The sequence below is a fragment of the Mobula hypostoma genome, chromosome 13, assembly GCF_963921235.1.
Source record: "Mobula hypostoma chromosome 13, sMobHyp1.1, whole genome shotgun sequence".
NCBI classification, from domain to species: domain Eukaryota; kingdom Metazoa; phylum Chordata; class Chondrichthyes; order Myliobatiformes; family Myliobatidae; genus Mobula; species Mobula hypostoma.
In genome coordinates this window covers 39,231,599-39,259,226 of record NC_086109.1, presented here as the reverse complement: position 1 = coordinate 39,259,226, position 27,628 = coordinate 39,231,599, and the positions used below count along the sequence as shown (strand labels likewise).

At 41.4% G+C, this 27,628-nt stretch overlaps 1 long non-coding RNA gene across 3 annotated transcripts in view; it reads right to left on the bottom strand.

Annotated features, from left to right (window-relative positions):
* Nucleotides 1-240: 240 nt before the first annotated feature.
* LOC134355947 (uncharacterized) overlaps nucleotides 241-27,628 on the bottom strand; it is a 44,675-nt gene continuing 17,287 nt past the window's right edge. For 2 of the 3 annotated variants that reach the window (XR_010020230.1, XR_010020229.1), the window contains one exon: nucleotides 11,267-13,111. This is a non-coding gene — a long non-coding RNA (uncharacterized LOC134355947). Of the gene's footprint in view, nucleotides 285-7,357; nucleotides 7,426-11,266; nucleotides 13,112-27,628 lie in introns of those variants that run through there. The other variant, XR_010020228.1, reaches the window with a different exon arrangement.

Genomic DNA, 27,628 nt, shown 5'->3' with positions numbered 1-27,628 from the left:
TTCCCCTCGCCCCTCATTCAAGCATGGGGTCTCAGGAGTCCAATTTTTTTTCTCCCTTTTCATGGAATTGTTGCTCCACATTATTATTTGCCAATATTGTCAACTCATTGTTACTTTTGACAGTGACAAACATCTGTTTCATATTCTATGGAAACAATGGTCCTAGTGAAAGGAAATTCTGCTACAGAGATATGGCTAACACAGAGCATATTCTAACAATGGTATGATGGATGAAAATACTGTGGAAGTTGACAAATGCAGAGGATTTTCATCTGTGGGAAGACCTAAAGACAAAAGAAACGAACAAAAGTAGGAATTTCTGTTCCTTGTCTGCTCGTCAATAATATTCTGATTGATCTCATATCTCATCACCACTTTCTGTATTGTTTGATTCTCTTAATATCTAATCTTTTACTTCAATATTCTCAGTACCTGAGCCTCCGCAGCCTTTTTGGGTGGAGAATTTCAGAGATTTACTACCCTAAGAGACATTGGAGTGTAACACAGATATCGAAAATCGACAGGTAAATGGTGCCAATACTCGTTCATAAAAGAATAAAGAATGAGAATAAATTGTAGCTCATAGTGATTCTCCTGCTAATGCATCAGTCAAAATGCTTCAGGAAAAATCAGGCAGAATCATACGTGAAAGAGAGAGGAATTTTGAAGTTTACAGGAGTTTTCCCATGAAGAAACTGTGCATGAAATCAATGCAGCATGAACTGAAGCAGGGCTGAAGGCTATGAATCCAAGTGCACTCAATTTCCTGATTGTTAAGTGAAGGAAAAAAGAACTAGTCAACAATCACTAATTAAATGCGACAGCATGGTAGTGTAATGCTACTACAGTGCCGGTGACCCTGGTTCAATTCTCGTTGTCTGTAAGGAGTTTGTATGTACTCCCCTCTAGCTGCTCTGGCCTCCTTCCACATCCCAAAGATACATGGGTTAGTAGGTTAATGGGTCACATGGATTTAATTGGGTGGCATGACTTGTTGGGTCAGAGGCCCTGTTACAGTGCTGTATATCTAAATAAAGAATAAAAAGAAAAAGAAATTGGCTATGCTTTAATGTTATACAAGAATTTGATCTATAGATGCAAGTGTAAACCTTGAAAATTTGAAGTTCAAAATAAATTTATTATCAAAGTACATATATGTCACAATATATAACCCTGCGATTCATTTTCTTGTGGCATACTCAATAAATTTAATGACCATATTAGAACCAATGAATGGCTGCTTCAACTGGGCATACAACCACTGTGCAAAAGCCAACAAACTGAAAGTAGAGAAAGAAAGAAGAATAAATAAATAAATAAATAAATAGACAACAAATATTGAGAACATGAGATAAAGAGTCCTTGAAAGTAAGTCCATGGGTTGTGGGAATATTTCAGTGATGGGGCAAGTGAAGTTGGGTCTTTTGTTCAAGAGCCTGATGGCTGAGGGATTAAAACTGTTCCTGACCCCGGTGGTGTGAGTGTTGAGGCTCCTGTAACTTTTTCCTGATGGTAGCAATGGGAAGAGAGCATGACTTGGGTGGTGAAGGTCCTTCGTGATGGATGCAGCTTTCCTGCAATAGTGCTCCATGTAGCTGTACTCAGTGGTGGAGAGGCTTTACGAACGATGGTCTGAGCAGTATCCAGTATTGTTTTTGAGCGTTTTTCCATTCAAGGGCTTTGGTGATCCATATGAAGTTGTGATGCAACCTGTCAAAATACTCACTGCACACATCTATGGAAATTTGTCGAAGTTTTAGATGTCATGCTGAAATTTCACAAACTCCTAAGGAAGTAAAGGCACTGTTGTGCTTTTTTTAAAATAAATGTACTTGTGTGCTTAGGAACTTAGGAGGGTTAATGGCATCTACCAGTGACTCTTTTGCTTACATCTTCGGAAACAGCTCTATTTCCATCTTTAATACCTTTATTTTTCCCTTTCAGGGTTCTTTTGAAGACCCTGACTTGAAGTTACACACTGACTCTGGTTCTTTGCGGGAATGGGACCCGCTCTCTGCGTTCCATAAATAGCTGTGTTTGGTGTGCCAAAGGCTCAGCCTTAGAGTCTGGCTCAAATTTGGAAGCCTAGGATCTTGGGGTTCTGGAGACGAGCGGATAGAGGGTCGGTGTTACGACAGGAGACCCGTGTGTCATTGGGGGAGTCAGGATATACGCTGTGTGCTTGGAGACCTGGGATCTTTGCGATCTTCAGGCACAGAGCTCAAAAATAGTGACATAAAGGACTTTTAACATCTTAAACCAGTGAGTTGTTTGTTATGTCTCCCCACTCGCTGGGAAAATGAAGACATCTCTTTCTCCCTTATTAGGAAGAGAGAACCTAGGGCATGTCGCATCCCAGGTGAAATGCGAAGCCTTTGGGATAACTGCAAGTCTGTATCTTTGCTCTTGCTTTGCTGATGCTTGCGTGCTCGGTGGCAATGCTGATGCTTGCTTTGTTTTTGCTGGTGGGCTGAGGGGGGACGTGTTGCTCGCTGTTGCTTACGCGCGGGAGGTGGGGGGGCACTGGGGGGAGGACTTTGGGGGTCTAACATTTAAATGTCATTCATCCTTTGGGGCACTTCTCTGTTTTCATGGATGGTTGTGAAGAAAAAGCATTTCAGGATGCATATTGTATACATTTCTCTGACATTAAATTTGACCTTTGAACCTTTGACGTGGTAGGCCCAGGACAGGTCCGCTGAAATGCTAACTCTGAGGTATTTAAAGCTGCTGACTCTCCACCTCTGATCCACTGATGAGGATCGGCTGACAGACCTCTGGTTTCCTCTCCCTGACGTCAATATTCAGCTACTTGGTATCACTGATGTTGTGGCATCTCTCAGCCAGATTTTCAATCTCCCTCCTGTATGCTGATTTGTCACCACCTTTGATTTGGCTTATGACAGTGTTGTTGTCAGCAAGCTTGAATGCGGCATTGGAGCTGTGCTTAGCTGCACAGTCAAAAGTGTAAAGTGAGAAGAGCAGGGGGCTAAGTACACAGACTTGTGATGCACCTGTACTGATGGAGATTGTGGAGGAGAGGTTGTTGCCAGTCCAGACTGTCTGGGATCTGCAAGTGAAGGAATCGAGAATCCAGTTGCACAAGGAGGTATTGAGGCAAAGGTTTTGAAGCTTATTGATTAGTTTTAAGGGGACAATAGTATTGATGGCCAAGCAGTAGTCGATAAGGAACATCCAGATGTGTGAACCCTTGCTGCCTAGATGTTCCAGGATTGAGTGAAGACACATCTGCTGTGGACCTGTTGTGCCTGTAGGCAAATTGGAGCTGTCCAAGTTGCCTCCGAGGCAGGAGTTGATATGCATTGTCACCAGACTTCCAAAACCCTTCACCACGGTGGATGTAAGTGCTACTGGACAATAGTAATTGAGGCAAGTTACCAAGTTCTTCTTAGGCACCGGTATAAGTGAAGTCTTCCTGAAGCAGGTGAATACCTCAGACTGCTGTAGTGAACACGTAAAGATCACAGTGAACACTCCAGCCCGTTGATCAGCACAGGTCTTTGGTACTTGGCCAGGTACAGTAGCCCGTCTGGGCCGGATTCTTTCCATGGGGTTGCACCATCCTGAAGAATGCTTGCTGGTCGGCCCTCATGGACTAACGTCACAGGAGCATCGGGGACTGTGGGAGTCTGTGATGGTTCCTCAATGTTTTGACAGTGAAAGTGAGCATAGAAGGCATTGGGCTTATTTGGAAGTGGAGCTCTGTTGTTACCTATGTCACTTGATTTCACTTTATAAGAGGTGACAACATTCAAGCCCTGGCACAACTGTTGAGCATCCTTCATTGATTCAAGCTTAGTCCAGAATTGCCACTTCGCCTGTGAGATGGCTTTCTGGAGATCGTATCTGAACCCCTTGTAAGTTTCTTGCTTGCCAGACTTGAATGCCTCTGATACGGCCCTTAGCAGATTGTGGACCTCATGGTCCATCCAGGGCTTCTGGTTGGGAAAGATGCTGAATGATTTTGTGGTGCCATGCTTCTCTATAACCGTATTGATACAGTACATGACCTAAAGACACAAGAGGCTACAGAAGCTCTAATCAGGAACAAGAAACACGCTGCCAAAGGAATTCAGTGGATTGTGCAGCATCTGCAGGGTAAAGGGAATAGCTGACATTTTGGATTGAAACCCTACACTTAAAGTGGGGAGGGAACGTAGCCAGTATAAAGAGGAAAGGGAGAGGAGTGAGACAAGGGCCAGTAGATGATTGGTGGACCAAGGAAGGCTGAGGGCTGATGGGCAGAAGGCGCAACATGAAGGAAGAGTAGAGTTGGGAGATAGAGACAGTTGGAGGAGGACAAAGGAAGTGAAGGGTCAGATGGATCCAGGTAGCAGAGGGGAGCGTGAAGTTAGAGATAGAAGCTGGAGGGTGATAAGCAGGGACATGAAGGAACCATTAAGAGAGAGATAAAGGGCAGACAGAACCAGATGGTGGTGGGAATCTAGGGGGTAAAGTGCATGCACAGTAGATGGATGGAACCAGGAGAGGAGACGAGGTGGAAATGCCTGAATGAGGGCTGAGAAGGGAGGAACGGTAATTGGATCAAAAATGAGATGATCAGAAGATGTTCAAAGAGAGAGAGAGTGAGAGATAGAGAGAGATAGAAAGATAGATGGAGAGAGAGCTAGGGGAACACAAGAGGCAAGGGTTACCTGAAACTGGAAAATTCATTGTTCATACCACAGGGTATAAACTACCCAGGTAGAATACAAAGTCATATTCTTCTATTTTGCATTGGACCTCATTCTAGCAGTGGAGAAGGTGAGGATGAGCAGGTCAGTGCACGAATGGGAAGGGAGTTGAAACGGCATGCAACCAGAAGCTTGGAACAACCATTGTGGACAATCTGCTGTTGCCGTTAACCCAGTTGCCTTGTCTGTGCTTGATCTTGCCAATGTGGAGAAGGCCACATCAAGGGTACCAAGTGCAGCACATGAAACTGGAGGAGGTGAACATGAATTTTTACTTCACCTGGAAGAGTTGGTGAGGTTCCTGAGTGGCGAAGAGAGTGGAGCACAGGGGACAAGTGTTGTATCTCCTGTGGTTGCAGGGGTAAGTTCCATGGGATGGGGTGAGTAGTGATGAGCTGACTATGGAATCAAGGAGTGAGTTGTCTCTATGGTAGGCTGAAAGGGATGGGGAAGGAAAGATGTGGGCAGCGTTAGGAATGATTAAGCTGGTAGAAATGATTAAGTAAATTCAAAGTAAGTTTATTATCAAAGCCATATTCAACTTTGTGATTTATTTTCTCAGGGGCATACTCAATAAGTCCATAATAGATGTGGAAATTATTAGGATGAAATTTGAGAACACTATCTCAATTCTATTGCTTTTGTATAGAACCAGCATAGACTTGACGGACGGAGTGGCCTCTTTCTGTTTCACATATGTACTGCTAGTGCCACTAAAAAGTTCGCCTTCAACACCTCAGTTGCAAAGCGTCATGGCCTGGACCAGATTACCTCTTGGTTTCAAAAACACCAGAATAAAGTCTTGGATTGGTTTCAGTTATTCTCTTCAATCATGGTTAATGAATTATACTGAGCATAATCCCTTTGGTCTATTTCTAATTTTGTCTGCATTCACATACTCCAAGGGGAGTGAAGATTGATGTTGTGTTGTAAGAAATTCTGATGGTTCACAAATTAGAATGTCCAGGATTATTTCTCCACTTTTCTTTTACTTTTGTGCTAAATTTGTTTTCAGAAATTTTTCAAGTGTGCAGCAGATTCAGAAATTTTCCACCCCACCCCAGTGTGGAAGACTGCCAGGGGCTGATGACATTAACCAGATCCATGCAGAAGGTAGATGTTCCATTGTATCAGAGCAGCTAATCCAAAATCTATATTTGCTCTTCACTCTCTGCACTTCACCTCAGCTGAACATAACAATTCCACACTCTTGTAGCAGAAACTGGAGCCATTTAAATAAATCTAGGAAAAACCATCCAGGATGAAAGCTGTTTCCTTCAAAATCTTGCATTTGCCATATTTGTTGTTAGCAGATATAAATATAACCTTGGCAGAATCTCAATTTTGGTGAACTGTATATTTTCTCATTCCTGATTGCTAGTCAGTTTGAAAGCTTTATCCTGTCGCAGTGGTCCAATTTAGGAGGGAATCATGTCTGTTGTAAAGTTTTCACAATCTTAGAATTGTTCCCACATAGGGTACTGTGATAAACAGTATTAGTTCAGAGGCAGTTTATTGAAAATGGGAAAAGCTTGTGGGAATCAAGTGACAGTAATCAACACTGACATCCCGTAAGCCTGCCTTGAATCCAGCTGCATTCTTAGTGAAATGAATCACATGCTTGATACTAACTGTTTCCTGTTGCTAAATGGAAAGCATTTTAGAAGTATAATTAAGAGACTCGCTTAGGATTCCAACAAAGATTATGAGATGTAGGACTGGAGCCTTTGGTTTACTGAAACTCATGAGGCAGATTGTAGTGCCTTTTCATGACACAAGTTATTAACTGTTTAAATATTTGTCATTTCTCCTTCATCTCAGTCACAGCTGAAATATTATTCCTTTTGTTAACTGATCCAGACTTGTTTTCCATAAACTGAGTGAAACTTTCTCCAGGTTCACTGACAACTCTATCAAAGCAAACTTTTGAAATGAAATCATCAGAGCCTAATGCTGGAGTGGTGGCAATTCAAGCTCCAACCCAAGGGAATGCCAAACACAGATATTCCTGAAATAAGAAACAGCAATGTTTCCAAAGCCAGGAGAAAAAAATGTAGAAAATTGCTGTGTTCATAATTTTCATAGTTGCCCTGCAGACTCTTTGAACTTCATTTGAGAAAACACATTTCAAGAGTTATTTTGAGATTTGGCTCTGAACAATTGCAAAACTGGAAGCTTTTGAGCCATGTAAACTGGTAGACCATGTCATATAACATGGAGAAAGGCAGAATGAATGGAGTATGCTGCTAAGCAGGTTAATATGAGTTGAAGGCTGACTGCTCCTCACTACAGAATTGTATGCTTAGGTAGTAAGTGAAGCATAGGTGAAACGTAATGTAGTGTTGTGATGATGATCAAAATCACAAGATATATATTTTCTTTGGTATTTTTAAAGGATTGCATTCTGAAGATTTAACAAGCATTGCTCACTGTACCCAAATGAAAACACAAAATGCAGCATTTGAGGAATGAGTCTGGGCCTGGTTGATAAAAATGTGGTCGATCAGGCTGACAGGTGGCTTCTCTGGGTAGCTTCTGTGCACTATAGAAGTGCAAAAATGCTGGAAACCAGATACATGACCCTACAGGATCCAGTGAACCTCTAGACTTATCATTGAAGCAAGGAGTGATCAATAGCTTACCCAGCTGTGAGGCTCCTCAGCATTTTATCAGCAATACTTGGCCCATTCATCTGAAGGAAGCCGCTAGCCTTCATTAAATAAAAGTAAGATCAGTTAAGTCTTTGTTTATTTCTGTAAATTTTACTATATGTTAATGTTTTAATTAACAGCAGCTTAATGTGTTTTAAAATAAATTAATTGCTTTGATTTTTAAACTTAAAATGCAGGCCAACTTTGATCAAACATATGTATTGGAGACACTTAGCTTAAAAATGGTCTACTTTATAATTGAAACCAACATTTACTATGATTAGATTAGATTCAACTTTATTGTCATTGTGCCGAGTACAGATACAAAGCCAATGAAATGCATTTAGCATCTGACCAGAAATGCAAAGAATATGGGTGTTGATGTGGGTTGTAGAATAAGCCAGCTTCATCTTGAGTGCTAGCCTCCCCACTGTTGTGGACATTTTCAAAAGGCTTTGCCTCAAAAAGGCAGCATTCATCATTAAGGACCCTCACCAAAAAGGGCATGCTCTTTTCCCATAACCATCATCAAGGAGAAGATTCAGGAGCTTGAAGACACAGAGTCAATGTCTTAGGAACAGCTTCATCCTCTCTACCATCAGATTTCTGAACAGTTCATGAAGTCATGAACAATAACTCGCAATATGGCTCTTTCTGCATTATCTATTTTTTATAAATTCTTATTGTAACTTATAGGAATTTTGTACTGCTTCTGCAAAACAACAAATTTCATGACGTGTCCGTGATAATAAATCCAATTCTGAGTCTACTACTTTCTAACTGGGGCACATAGTAACCATTGTAAGTACAATTCCATGACATAACCTGCTGTATTACAGAGACTGCACTGTTATCATTTCAGCTTTCTCTTTCCATGGATGCTGTCTGACCTGCTGAGGTATCCCAGCATTTTCTGTTTTTATTTCAGTTCTCCAGCATCTGCATTCTTTGATTTTCATCAACCATCCTCATGAATTTTATTCTGGCATTGAACAGCACTGAAGTTGTCTCCAGTATTTTCTTATATACTGATCTATTACTCACTCATTTGATGAATCATTTTCTATCACAGAGATGATCATAAGATAATCCTCCCACTGTTGGAGTTTTCGGGCACTACGCTGATGTAAGTTAGTAAATTAATTTGTTACTGTCACATATACTGAGATACAGTGAAAACCTTGTCTCGCATACTGTTCCCATCTGGAGTAATAATTATTTTGTTCTCCTTTACACTTGTGTACAGGAAATGACATTAAAAAATCTTGAATCTTTACCGAGGCACCAAGAAATGCAGGCAGGGTTCATGGAGGGGTGGCTGGTTTCTGTGATGTGCTGCACGGTGCCCACAGCTCTCTGCGGCTTTGTGCAGTCGTGGGCAGAGCAGTTCTGATACCAAGCTGTGATGCATCCAGATGGAATGCTTTCCGTATTGTGTCTGTGTTGCCCTTAAGGCATTTATTTGACTTTGTTAGGCCTACGTTTTAAATGATTTGTTTGTAACTGTTTTCAAGTTAAAGTTCAAGGTTGATAACTATGTTACAGTTTAACAAAGGTAAGTTCATTGTCTATGGTATATCGCGGCATGCGATGACATCATCTCCGGTTTGGCCGCGTCTTATGTGTAACGTCCGGTTCAGGAAGGTGTAGAGGCGGGTGCCATGCGCGTGGCATGATCGTGAAGAGTTCCGTTTCTACCCACAAAGAAACATTATAGAAGCAATGCCGTAAGTTCATAAGAATGTATTTGAAGTAAAAATATTAACGCGGTTTCCGTTAAGGAAGCGGCGGTTGGGGCGGCGCGCGTGCTGGCTTTTCAATTTCAAACGCGGGGTCGGCTAGAGCCCGATGGTGGTTTGACGCGAGCCCCTCGCCCATTACTGGGGGCGGCTGGAGACATTCGCTAAAAGAAGAGAGCATGTGTGGTCTCCAGAATGAAACAGATGCTGTATATGTTTGTATATTTTCATCAACAGTTTTCACCATATGATGTTAATGTGGAAGAGCGAACAGTAAATAGTTAACCTTACTACGACTCTGTCTTCATTGGCTCTGGTTTAACTTGGTGTTTAGTCAGAGTTTCAACACACTGCACGAGAACACTACAGCATCAATAAAAATTGGTGAGGGTTGACATGAACGTGCCAAATTTCTTTAGCCTTACGAGGAAGTAGACGTGCTGGTGAGTTTTCTTGGTAGTGGCAACAACATGGTTGGATTAGGACAGACTACTGGCAATGTTCACTCCCAGAAACTCGAAGCTGTCAACCTCCTTGACCTCGTCACTGTTGATGTAGGCAGGAACATGTGTAACGCTCCCCTTCCCGTTGTTAAGGGACAGCTCTTTTGTTTTGTTAACATTGAGGGAAAGGTTGCAGCCATGGCATCAGGTCATGAGGTTATCTCCTTCCCATTTCTCTGACTCATTAGTACTTGAGTTGCAGCCTGCTACTGAAATATCATCTGCAATCTTGTAAATGGAGTTAGGGCAGTGCCTGGCCATGCAGTCATAGGTGTATAGAGAATAGAGTAGGGCATCTGAGGACACAGACTGTGGGGCACCAGTGTTCAGGATAATCATGGCAGAGGTCTTGCTGCCTATCTTTACTTATTGTGGTCTGTTGATCAGGAAGTCAAGGATTCAACTGCAAAGGAAGGTGCTGAGTCCCAGGTCTAGGAGTTTAGAGATGAGGTTACTTGGAATTAAAGAATTGAAGATTGAGCTGTAACTAATAAACAACAGTCTAACATAATTTACTGTCCAGATGCTCCAGAGATAAGTGTAGGGCCAGGGAGTTGGCATTCTCTGTAGACCTGTTTTCGTGGTAAGCAAGTTGCATTGAGTCTGCTGTTTTGGAGGCTGGAGTTGAGGCGTGCCATGACTAGCCTCTCAGAGCGATGGTTGATGTGGTTCACGATGGTTGATGTGAGAGCCTTCGGATGTAGCCATTCAGGCACATAGCCTTTTCTTTCCCTTAGGTACCAGGATAATAGTGGTCTTCCTAAAGTTGGTGGGAACCTCAATTTGAAGCAGGAAGAGTTTTAAAATGTCTGCAAATACCGCCACCATTCGCTCTGTGCAGAATCTAAGGTCACTGCTAAGAACACTATCTGGGCCAGATGTTTGCTGCAGGTTTTCGATCCAGAAGACTGCTCTTACATCTGTAATAGGGGCTGTGTGTTCAGGTGCATTATCAGGGTGGATGGTAACCTACTGATCACCTTCTGTTCAAAACATGCATAGAATGAGTGAAGCTTGTCGAGAAGGGTGTCATCAATGCTCCCTGATTTTGTTTTTTAGCCCGTGATAGAACGTGAGCCCTGCCACAACTGGTAGCTGGTTAGGGGACTCAATTTTGAAATGGTACTGTCTTTTGGTATCCCTGATAGCATTATGGAGGTCCTATCTTGATTTATTTTAAAGGACAGGGTCATATGATTTGAATGCTTAAGTCTTCAGAAGACAGTGGATCTCTCAGTTCATTGATGGTTTCCAGTTTGGGAGGACCCAGATTGTTCACAGTCCACAGTACACAGTCCTCAACACCTTTGCCGATGAAATCTGTAATGGTTGTGACATACTCATATAGACTGACTGCTGAGTTGTTGGACATGGACCAGTCCAGAAAATCAAAGCAATTGCATAAAAACTCATCTATTTCCTCATACCAGTACTATATGACATTCGTGCTAGATCCCTACATTTCAACTTCTGTTTGTATGTAGAGATTAGGAGCACAGTCTGGTGGTCAGATGTACCAAAGTGTGGGCAGGGATGATTGTGTAGCATGTTTAATGGTGACTGGGCCCCAGGTGGAGCAGGAGTTACGTTTTTTTAAACTCCAAAAGATAAAACTAATCGAAAGAAAAACACAAGAGCCCAGGATAACTTGTCCATTTTAGTTTTACTTTAATGAGGTGTACAGAAATGACGTGATGGTATAATGATGTATGTCATTCACGTACTTTTACATACAACCGGTAATGAATTACGTTACCAAAGAACGCTTAATCAAATGAAATACTTGCAATGTTACTCAAATAATACTGAAATATTAAATACACTACACTCCTTCCTGCTTAGCTATAGACTCCAACTTAACTTAGAATGCATTTCAACTCAAATATGTAATGTATTACTCTCTAGTCATCTATATATACAGTAGGTATACACAGTATGTGATATAATCCAACTACTATATAGACAACGACAACAGAGTTAAATTTTGAATTGTCCTGTTGAGGCCTAAAGATTTAGTCACTGGAGGATTTCTTATTCTTGTGGAATAACGTCTTTCCTAACAAAGGGGAGTCACTGTGCTTGGCAGGTGAGACTTGTGGCTGTGAAGCAATCTCAGGTCTGAGGCTTCCTCTGTGGTGGTAATAGGAGTTAATTCTATGACTGCAGGAAGTTGTTATGGAAACCACTACAGAAACATTTCTTCTCTAACAATTGACTCTGCTCTTGTCAACTAATCGATGTGTTATCTCCAGATGACATCAGACACAATTTCCATTGTGTTGGAAAGTGGTCCAGTTCTGTCCTTAATCTTTCCAAGTACTCACTTTTGATCATCTCTGTAGTCCCTCAACAGGACTGTTTGTCCAGGAGTGAAACATCAGACCCCTCTATTTGAAAAGCCCTCAATTTGTCTCAAACTGTTTGTCCTGCATAGTCCTTCTGAGACTGGGTTTGAGGAGATCCAAGAGTGATCTTAAGCGATGGCCGAGGAAGAGCATGGATGGTGAGTTGTTGGCTATGGTGTGTGCTGCATTGCAAAATGCAAAAAAGAAATTGGTGAGCTTCTGCTTCAGTGTCAGTGCATTGCTCGCAGTGTATTCTTTAGACTCTGGACAAACACGTATGCCAAGCCGATCGTAGTTGGGTAGTACGGTGTGCAGATGTAATATCTTATTCCATCCATTTTCAGGAATGACTGAAACTGTTCTGCAACAAGCTGTGGTCAATTATCATTGAATAAGTGTTCTGGAACACCAGTCCTTGAGAAGAGGCTTCTCAATACACCAACAGTGTATGACGCTGTAGTGGAGGCAATAGGGAACACTTCTGGCCTCTTCGTAGCTGCATCAGCCACTACCAAGAAATTTGTACCCAGGAACTGTCCAACAAAATCCACATGAATTGTCCGTCAGGACAAAGCAGGCAATTCCCAGGAATGAAGAGGCGCTGCTCTTGTCACCTTCTGTATGTGTTGGCATCCTGAGCAGTGCTTGGCAAGTTGTTTGATCTGCTGATCTGTCCCTAGTCAACAACAAATTCTTGAGCCAACTCTTTCATTTTGACCGTGCCTGGATGAGTGGCACGTAGCTTCTCTAACACTTTAGCTTTCAGCTTGATAGGTACAACAACTCTCGTAAGGCAACCCCTGTCAAGGGCAAGTTCATCTGGGGGCTGGTAAAAATGTGGGAACTGGAATTTCTGCTGTACATTCGAACCATTTTGGGCTGTGATGTAGACTTGAAACAGTATCGGGACTTTTCTGATTTCCCTTTCGATCATCTCAGCCATAACAAGGAGACTTTTGAGTTGCATTATGGAGAATACATCGAGGAGTGTCCTGGTATGTAATTTTATTGAGATATTTCCATTTCTAAGGGTAAACAGGACAATCCATCGGCACTTCCATGCTTAGTTGTTCCCTTGAATTCCATCTGGTAATTGTGTCCTCCAAGAAACAGAGCTCATCTCTGTATTTGCACCATTGCTATTAATGGATCATCCTTCTGTGAATTAAAAGTGGACACTAGTGGTTGATGATCAGTGATGAGGGTAAAATGCTTCCTACACGATTATTGGTCAAAACATTTTACACTCCAACCCAGACTCAAGGCCTTTCTGCCAATTTTTCTCTGCAGTGGTCAGGGAACTTGATACAAATTCTATGGGGGATTCACTTCCATTACTCATAATATGTTACATCACTGCACTTATATCATAAAGTGAGGTGACACAGGCGTTTCACTGAACGATGTGGTCATAATGTGTGAGTATAGTGTCTAACATCACCATTTCCTTTGTCTTTTGGAAAACCATCTCACATTGCTTTATCCATTTCTTCCCGATCTGCAGTAATAAGTTGAAGGGGTGGAGAAAAGTAGCCAGGTTTGGCAGGAACCTGTTATATTAATTGACTAATCCTAAAATGGAACACAACTGTGGCATGTCTATTGGCCTTGGGGCATCCACTACCACCTAAATTTTCTCAGCACACTTGTCCACCAATGGTGCGATCACTGTAAGTAAGTGATACTTGGCTTACAGAATTCATACTTGTTGCATAATGCTTCGAGCCCATAATCTTCTCATCTTTACTGCCTTGAGATTTTGGAGATGTTCCTTGTCATCCTCACTGTTAACAATGACGTCTCTCAGGAGACACTGAGAGCCTGGTTGGCTTTGCAGCACCTGGTGCTTAGCTTTCTGCCAGAGTGTAAGTGCAGATGCTACTCAAAAATAATTAGCCCATTATAGCAATAAAGCCCTTTGTATGTATTTATAGTAAGAAACACGTTGGAATCTTCTTCCACATCTATCTGTAGGTAGGCCTCAGCTAAGCCCACTTTGCTGAAGGGTTTCCCTCCAGAAATGTTTGCAAAGATATTCTCTATTCTGTGCAAAGGTTATTGATCTACTTTCTGTATTATGTTCATGGTGACATTAAAATCACCACACTCAGATTTTGATAGACTCATTCTTTTTGGCTACTGACACCACTGGCATTGACCACGGGCTCCACTCAACCTTACAAAGAATTCTTTCAGCCTCCATGTGATCCAGGTCAGTGGCTACTTTTCACAGATGATATAAGGAACTGGACGGGCGTTGTAAAACTTGGGTGTGACATTTTCATTTAACACTATTTTACCCTTGACAAGTTTGAATTTTCCAATGCCATCTTTGAACACTGCTGTGGCACATCCAGTACCTTTCTCAATTTGCTTTCAGTTGATCATTGCAGGGGATGTGGCATGCAATTTGTGGATGGATCTCCAATCAAATCGCAGTGATCTCAGCCAATCACAGCCCCACAATGCTGGCCCTCCTATTTTTACCACATACAAGCCCAACATAACTTGTTGCTTTTTGCATTTCACTGATATGAATGTCATTCCCATAGGAACACACATCAAAGTTGTTGGTGAACGCAGCAGGCCAGGCAGCATCTCTAGGAAGAGGTACAGTCGACGTTTCAGGCCGAGACCCTTCGTCAGGACTAACTGAAGGAAGAGTTAGTAAGAGATTTGAAAGTGGGAGGGGGAGGGAGAGATCCAAAATGATAGGAGAAGACAGGAGGGGGATGGATGGAGCCAAGAGCTGGACAGGTGATTGGCAAAGGGGATATGAGAGGATCATGGGACAGGAAATCCGGGGAGAAAGACAAGGCGGGGCGGGGAACTCAGAGGATGGGCAAGGGCTTCCCCCCTCTGCCTTGTCTTTCTCCCCAGACCTCCTGTCCCATGATCCTCTCATATCCCCTTTACCAATCACCTGTCCAGCTCTTGGCTCCATCCCTCCCCCTCCTGTCTTCTCCCATCATTTTGGATCTCCCCCTCCCCCTCCATCTTTCAAATCTCTTACTCACTCTTCCTTCAGTTAGTCCTGATGAAGGGTCTCGGCCTGAAACGTCGACTGTCCCTCTTCCTAGAGATGTTGCCTGGCCTGCTGCGTTCACCAGCAACTTTGATGTGTGCTGCTTGAATTTCCAGCATCTGCAGAATTCCTGTCATTCCCATAGGAGTTATCTTTACTCCAGTGTAAGTTCTTAGTTGGTTACCTGCAGGCTTCAGTTCAGTATCTTTGAAATGTCATTGAAACTCATTTTGTGCAGTGACTGAAACAGCTGAGCAAATGACCAATTCCAGTTTCATTAATTTGCTGTTCACTTCATATTGCTTGTGTCTTGTTAGTTTTCACATTGTATATCTTAAGGCTACCAAGTGCTGTGTCACTCTTGTCAGATTTTTCAACAACAGCAAGCAGATTAGTATTCTTTTTGAAACTGCAACTTGACTTTGTCTTTTTCTCTTCCCTGTGCAGTCCATTTATTTTGGTCTACCTGAGATGCTCTTTGAATGTGTCGTACTTTGTTGCATTTTCTGCTAGTTTCACCTTTAAATCTGTATTTGTCTGGTGTATGAACAAATTGTTTGACCGAGTAGGTTACTTTACTACTTACATCCTCACATACATGAGGAGCAAAAATCTTTATGTTACATCTCCATTCAAATGTGCAATGTGCAATTGTCGTAACTTATAATAAATATTACGTACAACAGGATAGTTAATATAATTTAGAAATACAATTGTATCAGCATGAATTAAGCAGTCTCTCATGGCCTTGTGGAAGAAGCTGTCCCGGAACCTATTGGTCCTGGCTTTTATGCTGTGGTACTGTTTCCCAGATGATAGCGGCTGGAACAGTCTGTGGTTGGGTGACTCAGGTTTTCAATGAACCTTCGGGACCTTTTTACACACCTGTCTTTGTAAATGTCCTGAATAGTGGGAAGTTCACATCTACAGATGCACTGGGCTGTCCACACCACTCTGTGCATTGTCCTGCAATTGAGAGGAGTACAGTTGCCAAGTTGAACAAGCAAAGAATGGATGCAAATCTCAAGATATTGTTATTGTCATGGTAGATCTTAAAGCTAAAGTAGGACAAGATGCTGATAGAAATACCATAGGAAAATTTGGACTAGGGGAAAGAAATGAAAGTAGTATGTCATGTAAAAGTAAAACTTAAAAAACTAAAGTAAAAACCTAAACAATCCCTTGACTACTTGCAATTAATTAAAGAAGAAAACTTAGGACAAAAATTTACAATTGAAGTAAGGAATAGATTTCAAAGTCTAGAAATAGAATCTGTTGAAGATGATAGCAATCATGTAGAAATGAAATTTAACTCCCTAAAGGAGGCCTTGGTAGAATCAGCAAAGTCAGCGATTCCTAAAAAAGGAAAAAAGCACAAAGAATAAATGGATGACCGATGAAATCAAAAATCTAATGGAAGAAAGGAGGTGGAAGAAAGCAAATCCTATAGAAAATAAGTTTTTCGATAAAAAAGTTAAAAGCTTATTTCAAAAAGCCAAAGAAGAATGGTTAAACCAGGAATGTGAGCAAGTAGAAAGAATCCCTATTACTGATCCAAAAAGGTTACATCAACAAATCAAGAATATCACTGGTAAAAAGCTCCTCTGTTCTTCAGGTGGATGTTTGAATGCAAAGGATGGTACCATTATCATGGAAAAAGATGAGATTATGAACAGATGGACTGAGTATATTCAGGAATTGTTTGAAGATGATTGAGGCGAAAAACCAGAAATTAAGAAAAACATTGAAGGTCCAAGTATTTTAAAATCTGAAGTTTATAATGCAATAAATAAGATGAAGAAAGGAAAGGCAGCAGGTCCTGATGAATTAGCAATAGAACAAATTATTGCCCTTGAAGATTATGGAATTGAAAAACTTACTGGTTTCATCAATGACATTTATGAGACTGGAATAATACCAGAAGAGATGAAAAAAACAGTATTTATCACTCTTCCTAAGAAACCTGGAGCAATAAAATGTGAATTACATAGGACCATAAATTTAATGAGTCCTATCACCAAGATACTTCTAAGAATTTTGATGAAAAGAGCTAATAGTAAGATACAAGCTGAAATAGGTAAAGGACAATGTGGTTTTGTGAAAGACAAAGGTACAAGAAACGCAATATTGATGTTAAGGATACTATCAGAACCAGCTATGCAAGTGCAAAAAGACTTGTTTGTTTGTTTTATCGACTACACAAAAGCATTTGATAAAGTGAAGCACAGTAAGTTATTTGAAATATTACAGAAAACTCTAGATCTAGATTCGAAAGACCTCCGCCTAATCAGAAATCTGTACTGGGAACAAACTGCCGCTGTAAGAATAAATGGAGAAGTGAGTCAGTTTACGAAAATCAAAAGAGGCGTTAGACCAGGGTGTGTTTCTCCCCTGATTTATTTTATGTGCACAGTGAAACAATATTACACAAAGTAAGAGACATCTTGTGAATCAAAGTTGGTGGTGAAAGCATCAAAAATTTCAGATATGCAGATGACACTGTGTTAATTGCAAGTATGGAGAACAACTACAAAACTTAATTGATATAATTGTTGAAAAAAGTGCAAAAATTGGTCTACCTATCAATTGCAAAAATACAGGATGTATGGTGATATTTAAAAAGAAGGAAAATCCTATGTGCAGGCTGAGAATAAACGCGGAAGACATAAAACAAGTACAGAAACAACAGGAATTCTGCAGATGCTGGAAATTCAAGCAACACACATCAAAGTTGCTGGTGAACGCAGCAGGCCAGGCAGCATCTCTAGGAAGAGGTACAGTCGACGTTTCAGGCCGAAACCTTTCGTCAGGACTAACTGCTAACTTCGTCAGTACTGTGAGGCAGGTTGTCATGCCTAGGTTAGTGTTGGTCAGTATACTCTTCATTCTCGTAAAGGTGTCTTTTGCCATCCCCATTGTTCTTTTGATGTCCATGTTGCACCTGCCATCTGATGTCACCCAGCTTCCTAAGTAGCAAAAGTTTTGTACTTGTTGCAACACACATCAAAGTCCAGTCAGCCCTGACGAAGGGTCTCGGACTGAAATGTTGACTGTACCTCTTCCTAGAGATGCTGCCTGGCCTGCTGCGTTCACCAGCAACTTTGACGTGTGTTGCAAAAAATACAGAACTTTTGCTACTTAGGAAGCTGGGTGACATCAGATGGCAGGTGCAACATGGATATCAAAAGAAGAATAGGGATGGCAAAAGACACCTTTACAAGAATGAAGAGTATACTGACCAACACTAACCTAGGCATGACAACCTGCCTCAGAGTACTGAAATGTTATGTTTATCCAGTAATGTTATATGGCTCAGAATGTTGGACAATATCTAGTAACATGAGGAAATGAATTGAAGCAGCAGAGATGAAGTTTTTGAGGAGGATGCAAAGAATATCATGGATGAAATGAATATCTAACGAGGATGTCCTGAACAGAGCAAACACAAAAAGAGAAATAATGTATGAGATCATGAAAAGACAACGTAACTTCATTGGACATGTGATTAGGAAAGAGAAGTTAGAATGCACGGTAATTATGGGAAAGATTGAAGGGAAGAAAGCAAGAGGAAGACAAAGATAAATGATGATGGAGACTGCAGCCAGAGAACTGGAAATGAATACCAATGAATTGATTCACCTGACCCGAAACAAAAGTGTGTGGGCCCTGGCAGTCAAAGCTCAAACTGGGCACAGAACCTGATGATGATGATGACAGTTGCCATACCAGGCAGTGATGCAGCCAGTCAGGATGCTGTCAGTTTTGCCCCTATAGAAAGTTCTTAGAATTTGGTGGCCATCCCAAACCTCTTCAACTGTCTGAGCTAAAAGAGGCGTTGTTGTGCCTTTTTCACCACACAGCTGGTATGTGCAGATCAGGTGAGATCCTTGGTGATGTTTCTGCTGAGGAACTTAAAGCTGTTTACCCTCTCAACCCTAGATCTATTAGTGTCTATAGGGGTGAGCCTGTCTCCATTCCTCCTGTAGTTCACAGCCAGCTCCTTTGTTTTTGGAACATTGAGGGGGAGGTTGTTTTCTTGACACTACTGTGTCAGGATGATGACTCCTTCTCTGTAGGCTACCTCATTATTATTTGAGATTGGGTCAATCAGTATAGTGTCGTCAGAATATATAATTAGTAGATTGGAGCTGTGGGTGGTGACACAGTCATGGGTATACAGAGAGTAAAGGAGGGGGCTTAATACATAGACCTGAGGGGCACCTGTGTTGTGGGTCAGAGGGACCGAGGTGAGGGAGCCCACTCTTACCACCTGCTGGTGATCTGACAGGAAGCCCAGGAGCCACTACACAAGGCAGGGAGCAGGCCAAGGTCTCTGAGCTTCCTGTTGAGCCTGGAGGGAATTATGGTGTTGAGTGCTGAACTGTAGTCCAAGAACAGTATTTTCACATAAACATCCTTCTTATCCAGATGTGTAAGAATGGTATGTAGAGCTGTGGTCATTGTGTCATCTGTCAGTCGGTTGTGTCAGTAGGCAAATTGTAGGAGGTCCAGTGTGGGTGGCAGCAAGCTGCAGATGTAGTCCTTGACCAGCCTCTCAAAGCATTTGCTTATTATTGAGGTGAGTGCAATAGGACACCAGTTGTTCAGACATGTTACCTTGGTCTTTTTAGGTACAGGGACAATGGTGGATGTTTTGAAGCAGGTGTGCACTCTACACTGGGAGAGGGAGAGATTAAAAATCAATTCCATCTCAGACTGCTGTTTCCATTGAAACGGTGATTGCAACTGCTCCTTTCTGTGCTGTAGCCCTCCATGACTCTAGGACTCGATATCAGCAAAGCAATTTTGGCTTGTTTGATTGGAGAAGTCAAACTTCTAAGCAAACTGTATGTTTTTGTACTTACTGCACTCAGTAACACTGGCATTTGCTTTTCATTGGCTATTTAATTTGTTCCAAAATACTGCTCAATTCATTCAGTATATGTCCTCCAGCTATCTGTTGTGCAATCAAACACATCTGTCTTTCTGGATTGTCATCCATTTTGGCTCCTTTTTATTTATTTATCTCATCCCTAACAATCAATTCCAACAACTTCCCACCACTGATGTCAGGCTAGCAGGTCTATAGTTTCCTTTCTGCTGCCCTTCTTAAATAGCAGAGTAACATCTGCAATTTTCTAGTCATCCGGTACAATACGAGAATCTATCAATTCTTGAAAGATCATTTTTAATGCCTCTGCCATCTTTCCAGCTACTTCCTTCAGAAATCAAGGGTGCATTGCATCAGGTCCAGGAGATTTATCCACCCTCAAACCATTAAGCTTTCTGAGCACCTCCTCAGTCATAATGTTTACTGCACATACTTCACATTCCTGACACTCTTGAATGTCCAGTATATTGTAGATGTCTTCCACTGTGAAGACTGATGCAAAATACGCATTCAGTTCCTCTACATCAGCGTCTCTCATTACAATATCTCCAGCGTCATTTTCTATTGGTTCTATACATACCCTCAACTCTCTTTTACCCTTTATATACTTAAAAAAGCTTTTAGTATCTTCTTTGATATTAGTCTTCAGCTTCCTTTCATAAATCATCTTTTCCTTCCTAATGACTTTCTTAATTTTCTTCTGCAAGTTTTTAAAAGCTTCCCAGTTCTCAATCTTCCCACTAGCTTTGGCTGACTTGTATGCCCTCTCTTTCGCTTTTACTTTGGCTCTGACTTCACTTGTCAGCCACAATATTGTCCTCCTTCCATTTGAACATTTCTTCTTATTTGGAATATATCTATTTTACACTTTCCTCATTTTTCACAGAACTCCAGCCCTTTGCTGCTCTGCTGTCCTTCCTGCTAGTGTCCCTTTCCAGTCAACTTTGGTCAGTTCCCTTCTCATGCCATTGTAATTTCCTTTGTTCCACTGAAATACTGACACGTTGGAATTTAGCTTCTCCTTCTCAAATTTCAAAGTGAACTCGATCATATTGTGATGACTGTTCCCTCAGAGTTCCTTAACCTTAAGCTCTCTTATCACCTCCAGATCATTGCACAACACCCAATCCAGCACAGCCGATCCCCTAGTGGGCTCAACAACAAGTTTTTCTAAAAAGCCATCCCTTACACATTCTACAAATTCTCTCTCTTGAGGTCCAGTACTGACCTGGTTATCCCAATCCACTTTCATGTTAAAATCCCTATGATTATCATGACATTGCCTTTCTGACATGCCCTTTCTATCTCCTGCTGTAATTTGTAATCCACATCCTGGCTGCTGTTTGGAGGCCTGTATACAACTGCCATTAGTGTCCTTTTACCCTTGTCATTTCTTAACTCAACCCATAGAGACTGCACCTTCCGATCCTATGTCATCCCTTTCTAATGATCTAATATTATTTCTTATACACAGGGCCACACAATCCCCTCTGCCTACTAACCTATCTTTCCAATACATTGTATATCCTTGGATGTTCAGCTCCCAATGGCAGCCATCCTTTAGCCAAGTTTCAGAGATGGCCACAACATCATACCTGCCAATCTATAGCTGAATTTCAAGATCGGCCATTTTATTTCTTTTGCTGCGTGCACTCAAATATAACACTTTCATTTCAGTATTTGTTGCTTTCTGTTTTAACTGCACCATGCCTCTATTGCCCTGTAAATCTTCCCACTGGCTGTGATTATGCCTCATCTCCTGCCTGTCCTTTCTATCATCTCTGTTGCACGCTATCGTTGATTTATTTCTGTTTCCCCTGAGATTACTACTCTGGAGGTCCTGCTTTTCAGCTTCCTACCCAGCTCCCTGAATTCTCTCTTCAGGACCTCCTCCCTTTTTCTACCTATGTCATTTGTACCAACGTGTACCAAGACTTCTGGCTGCTCACCCTCTCCCTTCAGAATACTCTGATAAGAGACATCCCGTACCCTGGCACTTGGGAGGCAACACACCATGCAGGCATCTCTATCAGGCTGACAGAACCTCCTGTCTGTTCCCCTCACTATGGAATCCCCTGTGACTACTGCATTCCTCATCTCCTTCTTTCCCTTCTGCACCATGAAACTAGGCTCAGTGTCAGAGACCTGATCACTGTGGTCGTCCTCTGTCTGGTCACCCCCCCCTCAACAGCATCCAAAGCAAGATAACAATTACTGAGGGGGATGGCCACAGGGGTGCTCTCTACTATCTAGCTCTTCCCTTCCCTTCCCTGGCAGTCACCCACTTGTCTAACTCTCTGTAGCTCCTCTGCATCTCCTGCTCACTTTCCCTAATAAGCTGTAGGTCATCAAGCCACAGCTCCAGATACCTAACATAGTCTCTCAGGAGCTGCATCTTGGTGCACTTGGTGCAGATGTGGCCATCTGGGAGACGGAAAGATTCCCAGGATGCCCAGATCTGACACCCAGAGCAAAGTACTAACCCTACCGACATGCTCTCTGTATGTCTGACTGAGTATTTACATGACGGACATATGCAAATGAGGAAATTGCTGTGTCACTGATAGTTTGACAATATTGTTATATTCCTGGATGATATAGCATTCCTAGACAATGGGGACTGTGGATGGACTGCAGAACATAAACGAACTGGGATGTGTTCCCAGGAAACATCTATGCTTCTAAAAGCATTAATGTGTAATATTCAGATCAAAGGCCAAGGGCTAGAACTTCCTTTGTGTGGCAAAAAAACTTTGCTTTATCATGCAGCATACGTTCATAAATTGGATCTGTGCCCTCCTCATTTATCTTGCTTACATGCAAAGAAGTGCATTTAGCGGCTGAGAATGCACATGGAAACAAGCCTTAATTGGAGAGCTGAGGTCTGCCTCTTAGTCAGCGGGAGACCAACCCTATTTGATCTGTAGTTGGCAAATTTCTAGTATTATTCATTTGACAGGTAAACCCGCGCGAGTTTAGCTGGGCATTTACTTGCACTACATCTGTTATCACACTCTCCCACCCGTCACCAATATCATTTTTGCCCTAATTATCCCTCCTATTCATGACTGAGTTTGGATTCTGGCCTTTTCACATTCCTTGAAACTTGATCCTAACTGATAACATGAAAGTTTACACCCAACCCCACTACCTGAGTACATATCTAGCTCTGATCTTTCTTCCCTCAATTCCTTTTCTTCTAATATTGATCCATCCTTCAAAGGATCTTCTAATGTTGCCCTTGGTACCCATCATTCCTCTCTCTATCTACCATTGAGTTACTTTCACATACACTCTTCTCTCCCAGTATTCTCAGCATGTCTTATACCCAATGAACTATCGAATATTGCTGCAATAGAGATCACACAATATTGATGTGTGCTGACATCTGCCAGGTGAACTTAACCTCATTCTTTAGTGATGAGGAAAACATCATGCCCTCTGATCACTGTTCAATGATGTCATAATGTAGGTGATCCCACGACCACTTCCAAAAGAATCGGTGCTGTGCATAAAGGATTGCGTTTGTATTAAAACTTTTGATTTCCTTTATGTACAAAAATGTGCTCCACAAAAGGAAATTTAGCTGAAAAAAAATTAGGACCTCCCAGACAGAATTGTAAATCGGAAGCACAGGGGCAGCATTAAGGGAAAGATGAAGGGCAGATGGAAACAAACAGAGAGAGTGGAGTTGAAGGGTGAAATGTGTGGGGAAGGGAGGTGAAAATGGACGATGGAGGGGTGGGGAGATTATGGGAAAGGAGATATGAATCGGAGGACTGACAGTGGGTTGGAAGGAGAGGTAGGGACTGGTGGTGGAAACACAGGGCTGCCTGAAATTGAAAAATTCAGTGTTCATACCATTGGGTTGTGGACTGTATCGAAGCAGAAAACGAGATGTTCCTTTGGTTTCCTTTTCGCCCTCAATGGAAAAGGCCGGGGACTGATAGAAAAACAAACTCCTTCATGATGTATATCTGTTTTGATTAACTTGTGTTTATCACCATAGTTATTGATTCTGTGGCCACGGAGTGTATATGCTAGAAGCTAACATTTGGCTCCTAGTTCCTATATGGCCGTACCTGGGGCCTGTTTGCCCTTCAAGTCCTCTTTCAAGATTGATTTCCCAGAGGGCAGTAAATATTCAAACTTCTATCTTCAAAGAGTGAAAGATGTTACAATGAATAACCAAGAGGATTCTAAACCTTGGAGGTAAAGCTCAAATGATTAGAACAACATCTGCGGAAACCAGTAACATATGATGTCGAATCTAATCCTGACATTGGCACTGAGTCAACTACTGTTCAAGAGACATAGAACAGCAGTGAGTCGAGTTAAGAGATTTCAAGTTCCTCAGTTCTAAGAACAAGTGTGCCATCAGAGACAAAGATGCTGTTGAGAATGTCAAATCAACTTATGAGGCCAGTCAGCAGGCTGAATCTGTAATGACTGTGAAAATGTGCTTACATATTGTTAGAGTGGATTATTTTTGGGTAGACGATTTGTTAACACTTAAACGACTTTGGCCACCAGACTTCTATTTTAACTGTTTGACAAAGGACTGTGGATTGAGTCCACCACAATGGGCTTCCTAAAAGGTGTAAATACCAGAAGCTTCTGGTGCCTGATGCTGTAGTTTCGAAGACAGTCTTATCTATACATTATAAATATTAATTGTCTTCTATGTTAGCATGTAAAATGCTAAATAAATGTATTGTGGATTGAACTAAAGGCTGTGGATACCAACAGACATGTTGGCGTCAGAAGGAAAGGATGAAATCCGAAGGTGTGATGTTTGTATGTAACTTCGAAAGGAAGCATTGTCTGTAACTTTTTAAGTAGCAATTGCCTTTGTGTTTAGCATATAAATATCGAGCCCACATTTTAGCTAGCAGACCTTTCTACGGAAAGCGTCCCAGTCTGTAAGATGCCTGCTGTACCTTGTTGTGTCGAATAAAGAAGCTGCTTTGTATCTACCAGTGACTGTCTCTCCGGTAATTTCATCCACGCTACAACACATATGGCTTGTTCAAAGTAGGAAATTAACGTGGTGTAATTACATATTGAATTGTTGTGGTCACAGGACTTGGTGACATTATCAGATACACTATTAAGATGAGACAAATCATCATCATCATGTGCCATACACTGCCAGAGCCTTGGCGACCACTTCCTTTCATTGCGATCTGGCAGCAGTCAAACCTCTTGCATCTCTGGCAGTGAGGCTGGTCCAGTTCTTGCTGTTGTCGATCCAGGTTGTCCTCTGTCTGCCTTGGGAGCGGCTTCCTTCTACTCTGCCTTCAAGCACAGTGCATTCCAGTGTGTCATCAGTTCTTGAGATGTGTCCAAAATAGCAAAGTTTCCTTTGGATAACGGTTTCCAGAAGTATTGGTTTCGTGCCAATCTTTTCTAGGATGAAATTGTCGGATCTCCTTTCAATGTATGATACCCTGAGGATCCGTCTGTATGTCCACATCTCAAATGCTGTCAACTTCTTTCCATCAGCTGCTTTTAGGGTCCATGTTTCACAGCCATATAGGGTTACTGGCCAGACGAGACTCTTGAGGAGGCGTATCTTGGTGTCAGTGCTCACAGACCTATCTTTCCAGATGTTCCAGAGTTTGGTAGTGCTTGTGCGTGCCATTGCTAGCCTTCGCCTTATTTCCTCGCTGCATTCGTTTGTGTCATTTAGTTCTGCATCAAGGTATATAAAGGAGGACACTTGTTCGATCTTGTCGTTTCCGATGTAGATGTCAGCTTGAATTGCAGTTTTGCAGTGACAACTATCTGTTGTAATTTCATTGCTGTCAAAGTGGAATAAAATAAAACCCTTACTTAAAGATCCTGCCTGTTCCTGAGTAACTTTTTTCCGTTCTTGCTTATCAAAAACCGATCTGCTTCTGCTTAAAAATATTCAAAATCGCCACTGGCATTTGAGGAAAATCATTTCAAAATTTCCAAGATAAATAAGTTTTCTTCAACTCTGTCTTAATTGGGTGATCCATTATTCTTAGGACAGTGAATGCTAGTTTGAGATTTTCATAAAAGTGAAAATATCCTCTACACTCCCACTGTGTCAAGACTTCTCATGACCTCATGTTTCAATCAAACCCCTTCTCAGTCAATTAAACATATAGAATGCAGGATAATTTTATGTATCAGTCAATTAAATCTTCTCTGAACTGCTTTTCCATTCTGCTTAAACAGGAAAATCAGAGATGAACACAATGTTCCACATGTGGACTCAGCAAAGTCGACCATCCATAACCACCCTACCTTTCTATTCAGTTTCCATCACAATATATGATGATAATCACTTTGCAAATTCTGATGAAGAGTCTTTGACCAGAAACATTAATTCTGTATCTCTTTCCACAGATGCTGCCTGACCTGCTGAGTGTTTTCAAAATTTTAATTTTTATTTCTGATTTCTTGCATAAGCAGTACTTTGATTTTCAATGATGTTAGTTTGTTGGCTTTCCAATTTCTTGCATCCGCATGCTTTCTTTTAGGGAATCATTCTCAAGAGACACCAAGATCCCTGTGCATCTCAGATCTCCACAGTCTCTCATATACATAATATGTTTCTTTTTAATTTTCCCTACCAACATAGACAATTTGTAAAATTTACCAGATCTTTGTTCAGTTACGTAACTCATCTATATCTCTTCAGAAATTCCTATGTCCCCCTCACAACTAATTTTCCTGCATCCATATCTCAGTAGATTTAGTGACTATACCTTCAGAGTCTTCATCAAGTTATTTTCATAAATTGTACAAAGTTTTGCTTCCAGCATCAGTCGCTGTAATACACAATTTGTCATATCTCTGCCAGCCCAAAAAAAGGCTCATTTGTGCCATTATAGAGTCATAGAATCATAGAGCTAAACGCTGTGGAATCATGCCCTTTGATCCAACTTGTCCAAGATGTCCATCGGAACGAGTCGCATACACCTGCTTTTGGTCCATATCCCTAAACCTCTTCTGTCCATGTACCTGTTTAAATGTCTTTTAAACTTTGTATTTGTTCCTGTCTTCACAGCTTCCTTTAAAGGTTGTTTCATATACCCATCAACCTCTATGTGAAAAAGATTCCCCTTAGACCCCTTTTAAATCTTTCCTATCACCTTATGTTTAGACTGATCTACCCTAGGAGAAGGATTGTGAGCTCATCTATGCCCCCCCCCCATACCGTCATAGACCTCTATATAAAGTTACCCCTCAGCCTCCTATGCTCCAGGGAATCTCCATTCTCCCTTTCCCGATAGCCACCCAATCTTCTATCTAAGCCAAAATGGTACCTTCCACATCATGCGCAATGATTTTGCACAATACCTTTGATGCAGCACCTAATCAAATATTTTCTGTAAATTTATTTGTTCACATCTTTGCACACCACATGATATTTCTTCAAAGAACTTCAATGAATGAGTCAAGCCTAATTTTCCTTTCCAAAAACAATGTTGACTTTCTCTGATTACCTTGATATTTCTTAACGTTCCTCCTATGACATGTTTAATAATAGTTTCTAGTATTTTCTCTATGACTGATGTTAAGCTCTCTATTATTGTAGTTTTGCATGTGATTAAGGTCCACCTATGGATTTCCTGTCGATCTTGTGTGATTATTTTAGAAAGAGTTTAAAGGAGACAGGATCCAAATCTTTGTAGCAAGAATACAGGTAGCTAACTTTGAGAACATTAACATTTCATTTACTTTGTACAATCCATGCATAAATCAGATGCATTTATCCAAAAAG